Here is a 13,229-nt window from a genome sequence, read left to right on the forward strand (position 1 = left end):
CAGGGGAAGGCACAGGGGCAAGGAAATGGATGGGGGGGGGAGCCCTGGGCTCGGGGAGGATGACCTGGGCGCAAACCTGCCTGGGATGCTCACTCGGCTTCCCTGGGCCTCAGTTTCCTCAGCACTAAGCGAGGGAGGCGGCCGGATGGTCCCAAGGTCTCCTCGCTCTGGGGAATCCAGTGGCCAGGGTGTGGGAGGCAGGAAGACACTGCAGCCCTCGCTCCTGGCTGTCCCTTCTTCCTCCAGGCTAGGAGCAGATGGCAAACATTTGGTCCCCCAGCGGGGCTCGGTGGGCTCCCGAGAACGGAGAGGGAGGCAATAGGAGGAGGAAGTGGCGCTTGGCCGCACTGCCCCCCCAGCAGGCGCCATCTTCCCACTTCCTGGGTGAAGGCCCTCCGTCTTGTTCTACCGGCAGCCTCCCCCTCCGGGACCCCGAGCCCCAGCCCCGGCCCCTCTCCGGAATTCCAGCCCCCACGTCCAAGTGGAGGCCACCCGGAGCCCCCAAGCTCAGCGTGTCCAAAGGAGGCAGCCCGACAGAGGGCATCAGCATCCTCCGGTCAGCCCAGGGCGCCTTCCAGATGACAGGCTGGAAAAGCAGAGGCTCCCCTCCCCCTCCCCCCTCGTCCCCCTGGCGTCTCCCCTCCCCCCTCTGGCCACCCCGCGATGCCAAACTTCATTACGTCTGTCCTCGTTGGGCTGCTGCAGTCGCTCCAAACCACTGCCAGGTCAATCAGCCTAATGCAAGGCTCCCATCGCCCACGGCCGGTGCCAGACCTCTGCAAGGCTCCCCCCAGCATCTAAATGCTCCGGGCTGGTAGCAGGCCTCGGGGCAGCGTTTCCTCCCCGGCCTCCGCCTCGTCCCTCTCCCCTTCCCCAGAGCCACCTAGGACAGCAGGGCAGGGAACAGCTGGCGCCCCCACCAGCAGAAACACCCAGGACAGGAAGCCCCGTGGCTGGAAGGTCTTCTTCCCCTGACGGCACCCTCCCCCCTGCTCGCCTGCTCCCTCAGCTTGGCTGGCTGGCTGGGAATCTCCAGCTAACTGCCAGGCCAAGGAGGAGCTTGACCCTTGGCTCCTCGAGGCCCCGCGCCTCCCCTCTTCCCTTCGGTCTGCACCCCGCAGTCCCCTAGCACTGCTCTGGGCCTCGCCATCCCTGGTGCTGCCCCCTCAGGGCTTCTGTAGGCCAACACTCTTTGACGTTTTCTTCCTGCTGTCCCTGTGAGGTCCTGGTGGAAAGAGACTTGCTGGCTTTTTCTATTTGCTCGCCTGGCTCTCAGCCCAGTGTTGAGCGCACAGTAGGTGCCTAATAAATGCTCTTTTCCATCCCAGTTCGTTCATTTCCCCGGTTTTACTGGCCCCTTTCAGATGTCACCTCCTCTTCCTTTCCCAAACACAGCCCAAATGCCCTGAGCTCTGTTTGAGGCCCCACCGTAGAAGAATTGGCGAGCCAGCTCATTCTGGAAAGACACAGAGCGGCCTCCATAAAGTTAGGGAGAGGCAGACCAGCAAAGCTGGGAGCCCAAACTGTTGTGAGGGGAATGGCTGGTGGGCAGCCAGCTCCAGAACCAGGGCTTGGGAGGAGAGACCAGCTACACGGAGCTTTCTAGACAAGATCTTGGGCACAAAAGCTTCCTTCTGGGGGGAGGGGAGAACAGCAAGGGGGAGGGGGGAGGGGGGCGGTGCCAGCTACTTCACCACAGTCACCAAGCAGATAATTAGGAATCTTTGGAAAAAGCGAAGCCCCTGCTGGATCTCAGGCTTGACAACCCCAACCGGCCAGGCCGGCGGGCTGACAATCCGGGCCAGAGAGGAGAGAGCCGCTGCTGTGAAAGGAGTGCTGAGGGCGACCTCGGAGGGGGGAAAGAAAGGTCCAACAATGGAGGTGGCAGGGCCGGAGCCACTCGCTTTAGGGACCTGCCGAGTCACCCAGAGCTCCCTGCACCAGTCACTGGCAGCTGGGAGCGAGAAGAGAGGCACCACTCCTTTGTGTCGGGGCAGGTCTATGCAAACGTGACTGTCCACACACGCCTGTACCCAGAGAGACAGAGACACACAGAGAGACAGAGAGAGACACGCTGAGACACTGAGGCACAGAGACAGACAGAGAGACGGACAGAGACACACGGAGCGACAGAGACAGAGACACACAGAGAGACAGAGAGAGACACGCTGAGACACTGAGGCACAGAGACAGACAGAGAGACAGACAGAGACACACAGAGCGACAGAGACAGAGACACACACAGAGACAGAGAGACACACAGAGACAGAGAGACACGCTGAGACACTGAGGCATAGAGACAGACAGAGAGACGGACAGAGACACACGGAGCGACAGAGACAGAGACACACAGAGAGACAGAGAGAGACACGCTGAGACACTGAGGCATAGAGACAGACAGAGAGACGGACAGAGACACACAGGGCGACAAAGACAGAGACACACACAGAGACAGAGAGACACGCTGAGACACTGAGGCACAGAGACAGACAGAGAGACAGACACACAGAGAGTCAGAGACAGAGAGACAGACAGAGACACAGAGACACAGAGACAGACAGAGAGATAGACAGAGATAGAGAGAGACACACACACAGAGACAGAGACACACAGGGCGACAGAGACAGAGACACACAGAGACACACACAGAGACAGAGAGAGACATGCTGAGACACTGAGGCACAGAGACAGACAGAGAGACGGACAGAGACACACGGAGCGACAGAGACAGACACAGAGAGACACACAGAGACAGAGAGAGACACGCTGAGACACTGAGGCACAGAGACAGACAGAGAGACGGACAGAGACACACAGGGCAACAGAGACAGAGACACACAGAGACAGAGACACACACAGAGACAGAGAGAGACACGCTGAGACACTGAGGCACAGAGACAGACAGAGAGATAGACAGAGACACACAGACAGACAGACAGACAGACAGATGGGGAGAGGGTGCCCATAAGAGAATCTCTCCCTACAGAGACTGCATATTTTCATATATAGAATAGGACTATATTCTAATGCATGGCTCTCCATATTATATGTATACATACACAGATATAGATCTGTGTATGTATATCACTGCATGCTAATACATTACTAGAGATTTTCTGTGTGTGTGCACGCGCGCGCACGTGCTTGGTCTAACTGTGATTGCATCAGCGTAAGGAAGCCACTTTGTCCATGTTCTAGTTTTACAGAATTGCTTGTCCAGCCTGAAAGGTTTAGGGACTCGCCAAGGGTCGCCCTGTGCGAATGGATCAGAGGCAGGCTATGAAGGCTCCCCAGAGTGCTAAGCCTGGAGTCAGAAACACTCATCCTGCTCAGTTCAAACTCTGCCTCCAACACTTATTGGCTAGGAGACCCTGAACAATTCACTTCCCCGTTGGCCTCGGTTTCCTCCTCTGTAAAAGGAGCTGGAGAAGGAAATGGCCAACCCTCCAAGATCTCTTCCAAGAAAGCCCCCAACGGGGTCGTGAAGAGTCAGACGTGCCTGTAAAACAACTTCACAGAAAGAAAGATTTGAAGGTAGATTAGGGCTCCCTCAGTGCTTCCCTCTATCCAGGCCACCACACTATTGCACTCCCTTTTTTCTATACACACACACACACCTCTACATATATAATACACCATATCCTATGTAGGAATACACACATGTTCTGGGCATGTTTGCATACACACAGAGTTGCTTGTGTAGAATCGCATAGATTTTGTCATTCAGTCACTTTTCAGTCCTGTCTGCCTCTTCATGACCCCATTTGGAGTTTTCTTGGAGTACTTTACCATTCCCTTCTCTAAACTGTTTACAGATGAGGAAACTGAGGCCAACAGGGTGAAGTGACTTGGCCAGGGTCACACTGCTACTGAGGCTGGATTTGAACTCAGAAAGAGGAGTCTTTCTGACTCCAGGCCCAGGGCTCTGCCCCCTGCATCTGTATACATGCAAACACACACTGTACATATACAACATGTGTATACACACACCGTAGAGGCAGAGAGCCCGAGGCTGCGCCCACAGGACAAGCTCAGAAGACGGCGGCCGTCCAGTGGAGCGGAAGGTGCCGGCGGGCCCGCGTGTGCTCGGTCCGAGGCTCGCCTAAGCGCCTCTAGAACGTCTCCACCGAGACCAGCTCTCTAGTCCAGAAACGCGGAGCAGCCGTCCGAGATGCCGCCTCGGCACTGCACAAGGGCGCGGCGCGCTGGGACTTCCTCCGGGACGAGCCGCCCGCCAGACGACGCGCCAGGCTGCCGCGCTGACCAAGCTGTCCCGGGCGTCTCCCGCCACCCAATGGCCGAGCTGGCAGGGCCTGGCAGTGCCCTCCGGCCAGAGCCCTGCGGGAGACGTGCTCAGCCTTCCCAGGAGCCCCCGCCTCAGAGCAGCAGCCGTGCAGGCTCGGGGGCCCCCCGGGAGGCTTCCGCCCTCTTCCGGGCGCCTGGGACCCAGCACAAGGAGGAGAGCTGTCTCGGGCCCCCGCGCGCTCCTCTCCAGCTGAGGGCTGAAGGCAGGGGTCTCTTAAGGGGCGGCGAGGCTGCCCAGAGTGCCCTCTGGCCCCTCCTGGGGTGCCATGATTAATGATCCGAGCCTGGCACGGGCCCGAAGGAGGGAAGCGGGCGCCCCCCCAGCGCCCAGGGGGCCCCCTCGGCCGGCCCCAGGGGCTGCTGAGCTCCCTGCTGGGGTCTCCTGTCTCCCCGAGAACAGAGCGGAAGCTGCCTCGGGCCGCAAGGGTTCTGGCGCTGGAGCAGGAAGCAATATGGGCGTCCTTCCGGCCCTGCTTCACTGGCAGGGAGGCTGGAGGGGAAGGGACGCCCCTGAGAAGGGGGCCGAGGCTGCCCGGAGCTGAGGGCAGGCCCTGATCTCCCCCCCGGGCACTGCCAGGCACAGGACCCCAAACACCGGGCTTTACAAAGCCCCTTCTCCTGCCTCCACTGCCCGGGCGCAGCTGTCGCTGTAGCCCCGCCGGGAGGGAAGGAAAGCCCAGTGGGCGGCTCCCGGCTCCAGGAAAACCGAGAGGCTGCCCAGAGGCCGGGCACCGGCCTAAAGGTCCCCCGCTGGGAGGCTGGAGCAGCCCCGGCAGGGATGCTGCTGCCAAAAAGAGCGGGGCAGCCATTGGGGCACCAGCAAGCCTTAGGCAGCCTCTGGCAGCCCTGCCGCCTTCCTGGCCCCTCCGAGTCCCCAGACCAAGGAAGAAGGGCGACCAAGGGCCAGCCGAGCCGCCACTGTCCCTGCCTGGTGCTCCCCTGGGCGGGGAGGGCCCCGGAGCCCACTTGGTACCATCCCCAGAGGGGAGAAGGGAAGGAGGAGGGAGGAAGCCATTTTCCCTGTGTCTGGTGACCGGCGGCCCTGGGTCTGCCTTTCCCTGACCCAGGAGGAGGAGGGGGGGGAGGAGGAGGGAAAGAGAGGGAGGAGGGGGAGGAGGGGAGAAAGAGGGGGAGGAGGGGTAGGAGGGAAGAAAGAGGGGGAGGAGGGAAAGAGAGGGAGGAGGGGAGAAAGAGGGGGAGGAGGAGGGAAAGAGGGAGGAGGAGGGAAAGAGAGGGAGGGAGGGGAGAAAGAGGAGGAGGAGGAGGGAAAGAGAGAGAGGAGGGGGAGGAGGGAGAGGAGGGAGAGGAGGGGAGAAAGAGGGGGAGGGAGGGGAGAAAGAGGGGGAGGAGGGAAAGAGAGGGAGGAGGGGAGAAAGAGGGGGAGGAGGAGGGAAAGAGAGGGAGGGAGGGGAGAAAGAGGAGGAGGAGGGAAAGAGAGAGAGGAGGGGGAAGAGGGGGAGGAGGGAGAGGAGGGGGAGGAGGGGAGAAAGAGGGGGAGGAGGGGGGAGAGGAGGGGGAGGAGGAGGGAAAGAGAGGGAGGAGGGGGAGGAGGGGAGAAAGAGGGGGAGGAGGGGAGGAGGACCAGGAGCCGCCCCCCCTCGCGAGAGAAGCCGGCCCTACAAGTGCGCTCCTCTCCTCGGAGGGTCCCCGCCACCCAAGGCGCTCTCCCCCTCCAGGGAGGCCCCAACTTGGGCCAGGTCTGGCTCCTGCCTTTCCCGGACGGATTGCACTCCGGCTGGGCTGACGTAATTTCCAGCCTCCGACTAGCCCGACTCGGACTAGCTTGCTCGGGGCGGCCGGCCCGGCGGGCGCCCTCTTCACTGAGCCCCCCACTCGGGCCCTGGAAGAGGGAGGAGGGGCCTCAGCTGGGGCGGCTCCCCCCCCCCCCCCCCCCCCCGCGCCGCAGGCTGACTTCAGAGCCCCGCAGGGGAGCCGCTCCGATACGGGACATCCTCGGGGAGGTGGGGTGGGGCCGGCCAGGGCCAGCGTCCCCTCCCCCGCCTGGCCACAGGCCTCCTCGGCCCCCCCCCCCCCCGCCGGCCCTGTTTCCCGGTGGGGTCCGGAGCTCTCCCAGGGGAGCGGAGGCGGCCGTCTCTGGAGACAGGAGCTCCGGCCCCACGCAGAGGCTCGGCGCCCTCCCCCGGCGGAGCCCCCCGCCATCCGGCCTAGCCAAAGCCCTGCTCCGGAGCAGCCTCGGTGCGCTGCCTGGAAACCAGCGCCGAAGCGCCCACGACGGGAGGCGCCAGCAGCCCGCAGCCCGCCGCCGGCCGCCGCCCGGGGGACAAAGTTTCTCAGCCCGGGGACCAGGGCCTGCCCCAGAGCCCCGCTTCGGCCGCCCCCTCGGAAGTGCCCGGAGCGCCGGGGGGCTGCCGGCCGGCCGCGGGGGAGGACGCGGGAGCGGGCCCAAGTTGGCAGCGCGAGGCGGCCCCGCGGCGCCCCCCGGCGCCCCCCAGACCCCGCGCGCGCACGCACACGCACACACACCTCCGCTCGGCGCCGAGGCCCGGCCAAGCGGCCCGGAGGCACTCACCTGTCCCGCGGAGGAGGGCACCGCCGGGGGAGGCTGGCCGGCTGGCCGTCGGGGCTGCGGGCAGAGGCCGGTCCCGCTCGCTCGCTCGCTCGCTCGGCCGGGGGGAGCCTGGGAGGGACGGAGGGGGGGAGAGGGTGACGCGGGGCCAGCAGGGAGGGCGCGAGCGGCTGGGAGGGGAGCTCCGGGCTCGGATCGTGCTCCCGCACCGTGCCCGCCTGGGACCAGAGAGGGCGGGAGGCAGCCTGCCAGCCAGGAAGGGAGCGGGCTCACATTGAGGGCGGCGGCGGCAGCGGCGGCGGCCCAGCCCAGACACCGAGGCGGGCTCGGCCCCCTCCAGCTCGCTGAGCCAATCCCAGCCCCCGAGAGCGCACGGCCTCCGCTGGGCAGGAGGAAAGTGAGGCGCTGGGCCAGGCGGCTGACGCCATTGGCCAAGCGCGGTGCGGCGGCAGCCAATCAGAGGCCTGACGGAGCCGCCCTGATGCGAAGCCCAGCAGCATCCCTGCATCCCAGCATCCCAGGAGCGTCCCAGCGTCCCAGCGTGCCCGCGTGCCCGCGTGCCCGGGGCCCAGCATCTCGGGAAGCGGCCCAGCGGCGGCTCCAGAACCCTAGTCGGCCGCCAGGCCTCCAGCGGGCGGGCGGGCGGGCGGAGAATGGGCCCCAGCCCCGCCGGTGCAGGGTTCGGGTTTGGGGGTGGGGCTTTGGGATTGGGGGTGGGGGAAGGAAAGGGTGGGGTGTTTGGGGTGGCGGCCTCTGCCACGCAATAGAAATGAGCTCCGGCAGCAGCGAGCCTCAACTGTACCTTGAGTCCTTTGGGTGGGGATCCGGCGCGGGAGGAGGGAGTCGCACGTTGAGCTGTGGCCTCCCTTGCCGTAGCCTCCCGACCTCCCTCCGCGGCCAGAGCGGCCGCCAAACGGCTGCAAGGAGGGCAGAGACCGCCTCCCGACTGTGACCACAGCTCCCCCCATCTCTGTGCCCCCCATGGCCAAGGGTGCCGCCCGCTCTCCAGCTCCCACAGCCCCCCCTTGGCCTCAGACCGGGCTGCCACGAGGCACTGGCAGCAACTGGAGCCTCCGGAGGACAAGCAGAGGTGGGGGCCAAATGGGCGCCGCTGCCCGCCCTTCCTGGGACCAGGGGGCTCACTAAGGCCGCGGGCAGGGCTCACAGCCCCCTTTCTCAGCACCGAAGCCTCCTGGAGCAAAACAGAATTCGGGGCACGTGAGCAGGCCTCCCGCCAGGCTTGCACCCAAGCTGCAGGGCTGCCCCCGCCCGCCCGTGGGGCCTTTTCCCAGCCAAGGCTTTGTCTATGCCAATTTGGTGAGGAAGAAAGAGGGGATCTAGGAGGGGTCTAGTGCTGGTCCGGGGGATTGGGGGGGCCACCCACGGGTCTGTGGTCTAGAGCTGCCCACGTGGCCAGCACAGGTCAGAAGCAGGAGCTGGGCCCAGGCCTTCCCGGCTCCAAGACCAGCTCCACCCACTGTGCCACACTGTCCAAGGAGCTAAAGAGCCAGAGTTCTCACTACTTCCCTGAACCGGCCTTCTCCCGTGACTATGAAGCCTGGGCCCGGGCTGCAGTGGACATGGAGCACTCCACCTGCCTTGAAGCAGAACAGGACAGGTCTCTCTCTCTCCTTCTCTCTCTCTGTCTCTCTCTCCGTCTCTCTGTCTCTGTCTCTCTGTCTCTCTCCATCTCTCTCCCTGTCTCTGTCTCTCTCTCCGTCTCTCTGTCTCTCTCCCTGTCTCTGTCTCTGTCTCTCTCCCTGTCTCTGTCTCTCTCTCCATCTCTCCGTCTCTCTCTCTCCATCTCTCTCCCTGTCTCTCTGTCTCTGTCTCTCTCTCTCCATCTCTCTGTCTCTCTCTCCGTCTCTCTCTCTCCATCTCTCCGTCTCTCTCCCTGTCTCTGTCTCTCTCTCTCCCTGTCTCCGTCTCTCTCCCTGTCTCTGTCTCTCTCTCTCCGTCTCTCTCCCTGTCTCTGTCTCTCTCTCTCCATCTCTCCGTCTCTCTCCCTGTCTCTGTCTCTCTCTCTCCCTGTCTCCGTCTCTCTCCCTGTCTCTGTCTCTCTCTCTCCATCTCTCTCCCTGTCTCTCTCTCCATCTCTCCGTCTCTCTCCCTGTCTCTGTCTCTCTCTCCCTGTCTCCGTCTCTCTCCCTGTCTCTGTCTCTCTCTCTCTCTCCGTCTCTCTCCCCGTGTCTCTCTCTGTCACGCACACACAGAGGATGTCGCTTCCTCCAAAGCTGAACTCCCAGACTGTTGGCTGACACGAAACCTGAGCCAGGAGGAAGGTGGGATTTCTCGGAGAAGGCGGTTGCCCTCCTTGCCATTTGCTCAGGCTTCAGCACACATTTGATAAGTCGGAGGCCGCAGCTGCTGGCCTAGGAGAGGCAGCAGGGGCCCTCGGGGCTCCTGGCCAATGGCTGCTGCTCTGCCTCAGTTTCCTTCTTTGTAAGACAAGTAAGATGCCTGAAGGCCCCTCAGAGTTCCCAGTCTGGCTCTGCTCACCTTCATGAAGTGCAAGTGTGGCAACCGGTAACACGGAAATGGTTTTAGAGCAGAATTCGGAATGGCGCGGGGAAAGCCCGAGCACCACGGCTTGCCGCAAGTCCGTCCCTGGCTGCGCACACACACACACACACACACACACGCACACACATGCGCACACAGATGTGCGCATGCATACATACAAATACACCGCGAGACACACGTGCACACACACATACACCCACATATACACGTGTGCACACATGCACGCCCCCCCAGTTCGCTCTGCTGTTCTCCTAACTGCGGGCACACAGAGCCGGGCGGGGTCCTCTAGGACGGTCTGAGGGTGGGCAGCACATGCAGGCGCAGCTTCAAGGGGAAGGGTTCGCGCGCCCCACACGTAGGGCCCTCCTCTGGGGAGGGGAGCCCGGCGGCCTCCGCCCTGGGGTATCTCGACAAGAATAAGGGGAGCCAAAGAAGCGATTGGAAGCACCCCAGGGACCTCTGAGGTGGGACTCTTAACGCTTGGGCCATGGAGCCTTTGGGAGCAGACTGGTGAACCTCAGAGTGAGAGGCTCAATGCATAAAAGTGTTGTGCGTAGCAGCAGGTAGGGGGCTCAGTAGAGAGTGTCAGGCCTGGAGTCAGAAGGAGCGGGGTTCACATTTGGCCTCAGCCACTTCCTGACTGTGTGACCCTGGGCAAGTCACTTACCCCCAATTACCTATCCCCTAACATCCCTGCCTTGGAACTGATAGTTGGATCAACTCTAAGAGAGAAAGCAAGGGTACATGTCCGTGTGTGTGTGCGTGTGTCTGTGTGTGTGTCTGTGTGTGTGTTCTTGTGTCCATGTGTGTGTGCTTGTGTGCACGTGTCTGTGTGTGTGTCCGTGTGTGTGTGCGTGTGTCCGTGTGTGTGCGTGTGTCTGTGTGTGTGCATGTGTTCTTGTGTCCATGTGTGTCTGTGTGCTTGTGTGTCCGTGTGTGCATGTGTGTGCGTCGGTGTGCTTGTGTCTGTGTGTGCATGTGTGTGTCTGTGTGCGTGTGTCTGTGTGCGTGTGTCTGTGTCTGTGTGCGTGTGTCCGTGTGTGTGTCTGTGTGCGTGTGTCCGTGTGTGTGCGTGTGTCTGTGTGTGTGCATGTGTTCTTGTGTCCATGTGTGTCTGTGTGCTTGTGTGTCCGTGTGTGCATGTGTGTGCGTCGGTGTGCTTGTGTCTGTGTGTCCATGTGTGTCTGTGTGCTTGTGTGTCCGTGTCTGTGTGCGTGTGTCTGTGTGTGCGTGTGTCCATGTGTCTGTCTGTGTGCGCGTGTGCGTGTGTCTGTCTGTGTGCGCGTGTGTGCGCGTGTGATACACGGCTGGGCGGGCGATGGCCTCGCACACGGTACCAAGAACGGCAAGTGGAGGCAGCCCTGCTGAAGCAGCGGGTTCACGAGGCTCCGGGCACCGGAAGCGAACGAGCCGAGCGGAGACGGAGCCCAAGAGCTGCTCCCAGCCCAGCCGCCACCTCCTTACGGGCCGCTGCGCGGGGGATGGAGTGCAAACGGGCGCCTCCTCCGAAGCCCGGCCGGAAAGCCCGGGCACAGGACGCGCCTGTCTGCGAGCAGAACTCGAACTCGCGTCTTCCTGGCTGCTCCCGGCCGCGTCTGCGCGGCTCTTCCTTTGAAGGAGCGAAGAGGTCGGTCCAGAGCAGGCCAGTGCCAGGGACGTCCGGCAGCCCAGGAGTCCAGGGAGGGCGGCGGCGCCTTGCGGCCAGGCCGCCCTCTGCTGCCGAGCGGCTCCCTCAACCCACAAGGGCGTGCGTGCGTGCGTGCGTGCGTGCGCGGCCCCCGAGGCCCGCCCAGCGGTGTGCGCGCGTGAGCAGCTGTAGGCACACATGCGTGCACGCGTGCACACGCTTCTGCCCCCACGTCCGGAGGTTCCTGCCCTTTGGGAGGCTCTCCTGGAGCCGGAGCCGAGTCAGGACCTTGGACAGCGCCGAGCCAGCTGGAATGCGAGTGGGGGAGAAGCCTAGCACGCTCGGGCTGACGGGCCGCCTCCCTGCGGAGAGGGGGGGACCCAGGTCCGTCCTTTTGGTCACTGTCACAGCCGGTGGCACAGCCGGTCTGCTCAGGGTCCGCCTCCCTTGCACTTGGCTTCAGTTCCTGCTTGAGCAAGAAAGGAAAGTCGAGACGCCCAGAACCCTCTGGGGCTGCTCCAAACGGATCCGGAACCCACATCACAAGCCTCCGTCCATCAGCAGCCCGGCCACGAGAAGCAAACGGGACGGAGGCACCCAGGGGCGCCCTGGCTGCCTCGTCATCTCCAGATAGAGGCAGCGCGCTGCTCTTTATCCACCTAGTCTGTACAAAGGCCGAGCTGTACGTGCTCACTCCCCTGTCAGACGAGGCGCTCCAGGATCTCGGGGCCACGCGTTGGCGCTCTCAGCACGGGGCGCCCTGTCTGTCTGCTTCGCCGGGGCTCACTGAATCCAGGCTCGCCCCCCTCTCTCCGTAGAACTCTTGGGCACGTGAGTGCCTGCCTGGGCATGTTCGTCTGTGCTCAGCCCCCGGGGGTTTCGGACGCTCTCTTTGGCATTTGCCCTTCTCCGTGATGCCCCATAGCCCAGCCACATCCTGACCCTGTGGGAAATGGGGCTGTTAGCGAAGGGCATTCGGGAAAAGAGCGCACAGGGTTGTCCAGAAACACCCGGGCGAGGACAGAGCTCTATAGCCAGGTCCTCCTGGGGTCGGCCTCCCTCGTGGGGTATTCTCACCCATACAGTCTACATGGCTGTCTGGGATGGTCCCCACCTGTCAAGACGCCCCACCATCACCAGGGGGGACAAGGGATGCTCCACCCTCACAGCGAGCCTCACTGTTGTCGTTACTCCTATCATTTCTATTTCTACTGGCCCAGACCTTGGATATCTTTGGCACTGGGCATTGCCAACGAGGGAACTGCCTCCCCCAGGCCCACAGAGGTGTTTGGGACTCCTAAGAGGTTAGATGACTTGCTCAGAGTGCCACAGCCAGAAGTGTCAGAGATGACCCTTAAACGCGAGGCTTTTGACTCCACAACTGGCTCTTCTTTTCATTGGCTGGTCCACATGCCTGGAACACCCACCATCCACATCTCTACCTTAGTTTCCTTAAAGACAATCTAAATGCCACCCTCTGCAGGCGGCTTTTGTTTTTGTTTGTTTTTCTTAATACTGAATTTTATTTAATTAATCAATTTAGAATATTTCCCCTGGTTCCATGATTCCTGTTCTTTCCCTGCCCTCCTCCCTCCCCCCTCCTGGAACCAACGCACAATTCCACTGGGTTTCTATAAGTCATTGATCCAGACCTATTTCTATACCATTAATATTTGCATCGGGGTGATCGCTTAGAGTCCACATCCCCAGTCATGTCCCCTCGATCCATGTGATCAGGCAGGTGTTTTTCTTCTGCATTTCCGCTCCCACAGTTCTTTCTCTGGATGTGGATAGTGTTCTTTCTTGTAGATCCCTCTGAGTTGTTCAGGATCACTGCATTGCCACTAATGGAGAAGTCCATTACATTCAGTTGTGCCACAGTGTATCAGTGTCTGTGTACGATGTTCTCCTGGTTCTGCTCCTCTCACTCTGCATCACTTCCTGGAGGTCGTTCCAGTTTACGTGGAATCCCTCCAGTTCATTATTCCTTTGAGCACAATAGTATTCCATCACCCACAAATACCACAATGTGTTCAGCCATTCCCCAATCGAAGGGCAGCCCCTCATTTTCCAATTTTTGGCCACCACAAAGAGCACAGCTATGAATATTCTTGTACAAGTCTTTTTCCTTATGATCTCTTTGGGGTACAAGCCCAGCAGTGCTCTGGCTGGATCCAAGGGCAGACAGTCTTTTAGCTCCCTTTGGGCAGAGTTGCAGGAGGCCTCTTGAACTGACCCCCATGTCCA

General features: G+C 61.8%; 1 protein-coding gene across 13 annotated transcripts in view; it reads right to left on the reverse strand.

Annotated features, from left to right (window-relative positions):
- The window catches only part of PCBP3 (poly(rC) binding protein 3), a 240,162-nt gene extending 232,931 nt beyond the window's left edge, over window positions 1–7,231 (reverse strand). For 4 of the 13 annotated variants that reach the window (XM_056814568.1, XM_056814564.1, XM_056814574.1 and 1 more), the window contains exon 1: window positions 6,836–7,231. The gene's annotated coding sequence lies outside the window, so the exon portion shown is untranslated. The remainder of the gene's footprint in view (window positions 1–6,835) is intronic. The other 9 variants (XM_056814570.1, XM_056814569.1, XM_056814566.1 and 6 more) reach the window with 5 other exon arrangements.
- Between the last annotated feature and the right edge of the window lie 5,998 nt (window positions 7,232–13,229).

Source organism: Monodelphis domestica, chromosome 2, assembly GCF_027887165.1.
Source record: "Monodelphis domestica isolate mMonDom1 chromosome 2, mMonDom1.pri, whole genome shotgun sequence".
NCBI classification, from domain to species: domain Eukaryota; kingdom Metazoa; phylum Chordata; class Mammalia; order Didelphimorphia; family Didelphidae; genus Monodelphis; species Monodelphis domestica.